This window comes from Anser cygnoides, chromosome 1, assembly GCF_040182565.1.
Source record: "Anser cygnoides isolate HZ-2024a breed goose chromosome 1, Taihu_goose_T2T_genome, whole genome shotgun sequence".
Taxonomy (NCBI): domain Eukaryota; kingdom Metazoa; phylum Chordata; class Aves; order Anseriformes; family Anatidae; genus Anser; species Anser cygnoides.
This window is the reverse complement of record NC_089873.1, coordinates 67,313,466-67,320,704: the sequence shown is the minus strand read 5'-3', so window position 1 is coordinate 67,320,704 and position 7,239 is coordinate 67,313,466. Positions and strand designations below refer to the sequence as shown.

At 44.0% G+C, this 7,239-nt stretch overlaps 1 pseudogene; it reads right to left on the bottom strand.

The window, feature by feature from the left end:
• LOC106031037 (aldo-keto reductase family 1 member B1-like) lies at window positions 1–7,239 on the bottom strand (annotated as a pseudogene).

The following is a 7,239-nucleotide window of genomic DNA, read 5'->3' as shown; positions in this document are numbered from 1 at the left end:
TATTGGCTAAGGTTACCCCTTTCTTTAAGCAAGGCTATCAAAGTATGTCTGTTAAGAGGTTATGCAATCCAAAATCCAATCCTGCTGAAAGACAGAGGAGGAGGGGAAGAGGGAGGTACTCACTCACTTAATGCACAGATTCGGTATTGCTTCTTGAAGGTGAGGAAGGTTTTCATCTCCTCTCTAGCCAATTCACAGTCAAACACCTGAAAAAAACGATCCCAAACAGCTGGATTATACCAATTTGCAAAAAGACAAATATAAGTTCATTTGCAGAAAGAATACCAAAAACAGAAGTAGAAAAGTGTTGTATTTGTTGAAGCACTAGAAAGCATGTAATAGATGGGTGTTTGTAGTGAACAATGAAATAATGTCAAAGTTATAATGCTGGTGGGAGCCTAATTGCATCATTTTTACATCACCAGGTGGAAAAGTTACTATTTCTTTCTTGATCTGTTTTAATGATGGAGTCTCAGGTCCTTACTTTTAAAATAATATCTATCATTTATAGAGAAGTAACCTGCATGGTATCTGACAAACAAAAGTTTTTTGCAGTTCTAGGTGTGAAGGGGATACTTTGTTCCACTGGCAGAATGGATTTCTCTGTGTAAGACTAACACCACTAAGAATTTTGTACGGTACCCTCTTACCTTAAAATTTTCCTCAATACGGTGTGGAGTGACAGATTTAGGAATTACACTCACATTTCTTTGAATACGGAGCTGGATGAGCACCTGAAAGAACAGAGAATTAAAGCTGAGAAGTTCTGCCCATCTTCTGAAAGCTGAAAATCATATTTGCCTACATGGCTACAGGGAGCAGCCCTACTGATAATCAGAGATGATTTACATAGGAAAAACACAGAAAAAGCACTAAAATAAGCACTTCCTAATTATTGCATGAGGTCATTTAATTGTTATTTTTCTCAAGTTGAGATGACAACATGGGAGTGCATTGAACAAGAATTCAGAATTGCCCAGGGTTGCTGTGTGTAGAAGTGGCTAGTGTGCCAATTACAGCCCACCAGTTAAAATCCAGACATTGATCATTAACAATCATCTAACACTAGGTCTTTAAAAATATTCTAAGACTAGTTTTAAAGTGTTACATTCTGGATGAGACAGCTGGAACTCAACTTTCCATAAAGTCTTTGTAAATAGTTATTTTGGCACAAGTTGGAAAACTACGTGTTGCAGGGGAAAATACAATGAGCAGTGGGCAGTTGTCCTATCATCCATAAGCACAGTTTCTCTGGTAAGTCCCAGGTCAGAGAAAGCCATGGAGACTGGAATAAAAGCAAATTTCTTCAAGTCAGCCATTTAAAAACCCCAGGTCTCAGCAGGACATCATGCTTCCTATTTTTGCAAGTGTGTGGTGCTTTGGCTTTATTTGTTTGTTGGTGTTTTTTTAGATCAGAAGTTTTCTTATGTGTTTAATAAGCTTGCCAAAGTTCAATTAAGAATTATCTTCACAACTTTCACCAACCAAATGATCCTTTTTCTCCTAAACATGAAGATCTAGTAACAGCACAGGAGTGAATTAGTGGACTGGATATCACAATAAGCATGAGAAAGGTTTCTGTCTGTCCTTTTTAAGAAATTGTCAAGCATTTTTCTAGTTATATCAGTTTTACTCTATAAGGGCTTATCCACACACTGATTCTGGTCATTGTACTGGCTCCAATATATGTGTGAGAAGTCGTCTCACAAAGCATTCTTACCATGGCCAGTTGGGTGCTCCAAGGGACTGGAGCATATGTAGTGACAGAGATCCCCTTGGACTGGCAAAACTTAATCAGCTCTTCCTGAGGAAGGTATGGGTGGCTCTCAATCTACAAAAATAAGAAGATAGTTTCTTCAAACACAGAAGCGACTTCAAGGTTAAACATCGGTATGGTGACCTACTAACTCCACATCAGCTTGAAAAGACTGCTCTTGTGCAGTTATGTGGTTTTTAAGAGTGTCAGCCAGTATTCCAGATTGTTTCCCCTTCTTCTCAACCCTGCCCAGCAAGGCCCGATCTTCATACATTAGTTTCCCTTTCCAGCTCCCTGCCACACTTTTCACATAACTTCTCACAGTCCCATATTAATGGACTCCAAGCTCCAGGTGTCCACGTCCAGCTGGAGCACCCACCCGTCATCGGATCCAGCCCTACCTATTCCAGTCCTGCCCGACCCACCAGTGGTGTACCCAGCTCCGATCCCTGCCAGCACATGGGATGCATGTGGGGGCACCAGGAGCAGAGCGGGGCAGCCTCCTGCCCCACAGCCTCAGCTGCAGAGCTCAGCTCCCGGCCCGCAGGAGCCTGGCGCTGCAGTCAGAGGTAAGGTGAAGCTTTGTGAGCCAGCTGCACCGCAGGCTTGTGTAACTGCAGCTTTCTGTGCAAGTGAGGGCATAGAACAAAAGTTTTCCATTTTTCCTGCGTTTTCCATTGCTTGGTAATTCAGCCAAATACAGGTGTATTCTCACAGGGATATCAAAAAGCACACCCCTGGCATAAAAGCATGGCCAGACACGTTCTGCTAAATGCAACACCACAGATGGGTATGATGCAAGTACTGATGAGGTGAAGAAGCATTTACCTGATTATTTGCAGCTTTGTGGTTTAAATCTGGTTTGCTCAAGAGCCGATCTATCTGTCTACAGTTGAAGCTGGAGATTCTGATGGCTTTTACCATTCCCACACATCCACCACCTCTTCCTTGGCCTAGAAATAGCACAGAATCAGACTTGTTATTGAACTAGGATTTTTTTTTCCCCATAAGGAAAAAATGCCTGCAGAAAGACTTCAGTGAAAACTCATCACAGCTGGGATGCTCTTGTGATGTGGCATTCGTACAGCACAGTGAACATTGGGATCCTGGTCAAAGACTCAAGAGTCTCACATCAAGTGTCATCATACATAAAAACAACAGCTCTATTCCTGATTAACAATTATTACACTGTAATTATTTTAGTGTAATGCAGCTATTTTGAAATGCTATCCCTCAGTAGACCTTCTTTTCCAAAATATTAGAGTGTTTTTTTTTTTTAGAATAATTCCTCAGCTAACAAAATAAATATCCCGTAATAAAAAGCCTGTAGCTGGAACAGAGGGGCTGAACAAGGAGCTATTTTGGGAGAGCCACAACAGAGAACCTGATCCTCACTGCTGATGAATTTCCCAGGGGAGCCATACCACTTAGCTGTGGCCATAGAGCACAAGCAGAGCTACACTCCTGCCACCTCCTATTTTCTTTCACACTAACAATAAAACAGTTTGACAGCCTTAATTAGCTTGGCATCTCCAACATAGAAGAAGCAAGAGAAAAATTATTTACTGCCTTCAGAGCAGAAGATACACCTCTAGCAAAACAGAAATCCTATTCATTTGAAGTTGCTATCATAAGCAGCAGCCTGACATGACCAGGTTTTTCCTTTAAGTGAGAAACAAAATCGTGCTTTGTTCTTGGGGTCAGACAGAAGACAGAAGGGGAAAAGCATCACTGAATTCTTTCGACCGGCGAGTCTCTGGTCCTCTTTTGACCTGGCCATGCTGAGCACAGGGGGGGCAGAGGGCCCAAACCAACAGCAAGCAGAAATTGGTGCCTGCGCCCAGGTCTGGACTCACGCACCCAGCCACCAGGTCCGGGCAGCTCCAGCCGCTGCAGGGCGTATGTGCACAGCTTCCCTCCTGCCATGCCCACCCAGCAGTAGGCATAAAAATACCTCAATTTTGGCAAAGTGAGACAAGAAGAAGCCCCAGGACACAGAGCAATCAGCAATCTGGGATTCTTCACGTTGGAAATTCTCCCCAGATGACTCCCAGTGTGGTCAGTGGGAAGTTTTCAGGCTGTTATTTCAAACTAGCAAGAATTTTTAATCATGTCAACAAACATTCCTCCACGTATTCAGAACATCTGTACCACTGGGAATGATCATACCATTGCCATCTGCAGGAAATAGCTCCTCTCCGGCCTGTCATTGCGAAAGAAAAGTGTGTTTAAGGTAGACTGACTCATAAGTAGTTAAAGGAATCATGTAGAAGTCCAGCAAGCAAGTGGAGCTGGAGACACGGTGGATATCCTGGCTTACGTTTGTGTTGGGGAGAGAGGTGGCCAAGAACACTAAACTGTATGAGCACGGTAATCTTCAAGAAAATCTGTCTCTGGAGAATCCGTCCTGCAGGCAGAGGAAGGGCAGACACTTTTATGTGCTCCAGTCGGGTTGTGGGAAGTCTGGGGATGTGACACAATGGGGAAGTGAGGATTTATTTAACCAGGGGGTAGAGAGAGAAGAGAAAAAAGGGAATTCACAACTGTTTGATCCTGGATAAGCAACAAACGGCCAAATCCCAGGCTTTAAGAGGAATGTGATATGGATGGCGATTTGATCCATGACATGGAAATGCTGTGCAGGGGAAAATAAGGTGATTTTGTACTACGAGACCTATCTTCAGCAGCCATGACTTTACCTTTCCTCCTGGGCACGCCGTACTGAGGTTCATCATTATGTCTTAATGAGGTTTAACAATGCTCTTCATTAGAGAGCAATAAGGACTCATCCAGTCCCAAAAGAAAAAGTGGCAGAGCCCCGACAGGGCTTACAGGAGTTCAAGCCTCATCCCTTGAATCCCATGGGCCAGTGCATCAGGTAGAGATCCAAATAACCCAGCAGGAGGGCAGCGAGTGCCTTCTAGCACCCCTCCTTCACCAGGGACTCCTCACGGAAGGTGCCCCACAGCTGGGGGGACACAGAGCCCAGGAGCTCCTCTCCCAGCCTCACGGCTCCAGAGCATCCCAGGCAGGGAGGACACAGAAGCAGCTCACGGTACGGGACAACTCATTTTGAGGGAGGTGCGGTTCTGCGCACCTTATTGTATTTGCAGCAATACCTGTCCGCTAAGTAAAATAAGACAGAGAGGCTCTAAAATTACAACAGTTTAGACAACAATCAAACAAAACGAATTAAAAAGCAAAACTGGTTTTGATTAAACCAGTTTTGATTAAAAATCAACCTGCCAGTTTCCAGCAGATAGAAGTTACTTTATTTTTCCTACCATTGTTGTCGGGGGGAAAACCAAAACAAAACATAACACCCAGGAGTTAACAGGCTGAGCCCGGCAGCGCAGCGGGAGTGACGACAAGTACAATAGCCAGGCTTCCTATCTCAGAGGCAGCTGAGAGCATGGCCTCAGTTCCTGTCTCCATTGCTGACAATGGATATCGACTACAAAAAAATCTCTCCCACATCAAGCCATTTTTTTCAAGAGCTGACCTCTCCCTTCTCTCCATCCACAAAAGGCTTACACCTGACAGAAAGGAGTTAACTCCCAGCCTGGCTCCATTTGCAGGCTGGGACCTTGTCTCTCCTCCTGAGAAGTGTCCTCATGTGAGATGAGTTACTCAAGGACGCACCTTACTGACAATAAAGAGGTCTTCTCACCTCAAAACGCCCTCCCCAATTTTTTTCTCGTAGTGCATCCTTGATTTCACTCTCATTCTGGTGCACAAAGGCACAGTCAAAGTGGCGGTACCCAACATCAACAGCAAACACCACCACATCTCTTGCTTTTCCTTGCAGAGACTGAAACAAGAAGGGAAGTCACCTAGTCGGTATGTAACAGAAAAAGAAGTTTGCTGTCCTCCAAATCTGGAGAGTTTAAACCCCAAAATGATGAGGTGCTCTATTTTGGATCTTGCTTTTGTTGGTTTTCCAGAATAAGGTGAACCCTTTGGCACTTGCCACAGCAGTCACAAGAGTTGCCCAAGCTGATCTGCCTTTTTATAACGATTGAATGCTCACATTCAGACAGCAAGGTATCTTGAAATAAATTCTAACTTACCCAGAAAAAAAAAAGCATTTTCAGTCTGAGATACTAGCAGCCTAAAAAAATGAGCTGTCCCTGGAAAGGCTGCCGGCCCTGCACGCGAACAAGACGCCTCTTGTTGGCACAGAACAAGGGACACAAGAGGACTGCAAACCACGACAGACAGTGCCACCTCCCGGGGAAAACACACAACACGGGGTGTGAGACCGAAGTAAATCACTTCAAGTTCTTGGCTCAGAGACACCGAAGAGTTGTTCGATGACTGCACACCAATTCTGGAAAATGGCACTTGAAATGGAAACATGATTCAAAACCACAACCACTGCCTACATTTAGCTTAATAACATCACCTTTTAAAAATGATTTCAGTTTTCCAAGTATTTCCAAACAAAGGGTGCTTGGTTGGTTCACCTTAATTCAAAATGATATCACATGGAAACCACAGCAGGATTTGGGGTTCTTGGTTTTGTTTGTTTGTTTTTTGCATGAGGCTACACATGACCAAGTACCAAGTTTAAAGTTGCACAAGTTTTCATTTTTGCAGCCTTTCCCAATCCCACCCCTTCTGATGTATAAATAATACTGCTCTTTGTGTGTCATGGGAAAGCAGACTAACAACAACACCTTGTAGACAACACAGCACAGAGTATTTATCTCTGGGTGCTGCTGGAGCACGGGGAGGCTCTTTGCTGTGGATGCCCCATCCCTGGAGGTGTTCAAGGCCAGGCTGGATGGGGCTTTGGGCAGCCTGGGCTGGTGGGAGGTGTCACTGCCCATGGCAGGGGGGTTGCAACTCAACGGTCTTTAGGGTTCCTTCCAACCCGAAACACTCTGCGACACTGTGACAGAAACCACAACAGCAACTGCTGCTTTTGAGTGGAGGTGAAGCCAGTGGAGGACAATGGTGACAATACACCGTGTCATTACGTAAAGCAAGATGTTTTCAGGAAAAATAATCTATTTTATATTACAGTGTGCTCACTGAACAGGACTTCAAATTTCTGAAGTCAGGGTGACGGGTAAAGAGGATGCCCCGTTGTTCCACCAAAACACAGGGAGTTGCAGCACAGGTTGTGTGAGAACCTCGATATCACAAAGCTTTGATTAATTAATCTCAGTAGGTTTGGGCCACCTTTTCATTGCAGTAATATAAGAGATTTTGTGGTGACAGAGATCACATGAACAAAAATTTCCTTCTGTTAGTGTCCTAACAGGTTCCTTCAGAGAGTTCATGAATCCTAGCATTAGTGGCCTCACACAAGGCACTTCATTTAAAACCTATTTATTTACGTTTAGGCTTCTTAGTGTCTGCAGACCAATCAAGACTGAAAGGGTTAAATGACCTGAGCCCTATTTGCACTTAAGTTATGCAATAATTAGCATCAGCTGACCAAAAAATATAACAAGAAGAATTTAACATACTTTCAT